This window comes from Monodon monoceros, unplaced genomic scaffold, assembly GCF_005190385.1.
Source record: "Monodon monoceros isolate NGI ecotype Baffin Bay Population unplaced genomic scaffold, NGI_Narwhal_1 Super_Scaffold_22, whole genome shotgun sequence".
In the NCBI taxonomy this organism is placed as follows: domain Eukaryota; kingdom Metazoa; phylum Chordata; class Mammalia; order Artiodactyla; family Monodontidae; genus Monodon; species Monodon monoceros.
The window spans coordinates 89,832,673-89,832,963 of record NW_021703779.1 but is presented as its reverse complement, the minus strand read 5'-3'; the positions used below and the strand labels follow the sequence as shown (position 1 = coordinate 89,832,963).

Here is a 291-nt window from a genome sequence, read left to right as displayed (position 1 = left end):
AGGGAGGGAGACGCAAGAGGGAAGAGATATGGGAACATATATATATGTATAACTGATTCACTTTGTTATAAAGCAGAAACTAGCACACCATTGTAAAGCAATTATACTCCAATAAAGATGTAAAAAAAAAAAGAAAAAAGAAAATCTACGAACAACAAATGCGGGAGAGGGTATGGAGAAATGGGAACATTCTTGCACTGTTGGTGGGAATGTAAATTGATACAGCCACTATGGAGAACAGTACGGAGTTTCCTTAAAAAACTAAAAATAGAATTACCATATGATCCAGCA

General features: G+C 35.4%; 1 protein-coding gene across 4 annotated transcripts in view; it reads right to left on the bottom strand.

Annotated features, from left to right (window-relative positions):
• TBC1D8B (TBC1 domain family member 8B) overlaps positions 1-291 on the bottom strand; it is an 86,491-nt gene that overhangs the window by 46,160 nt on the left and 40,040 nt on the right. The gene's annotated exons all lie outside the window — the stretch shown is intronic.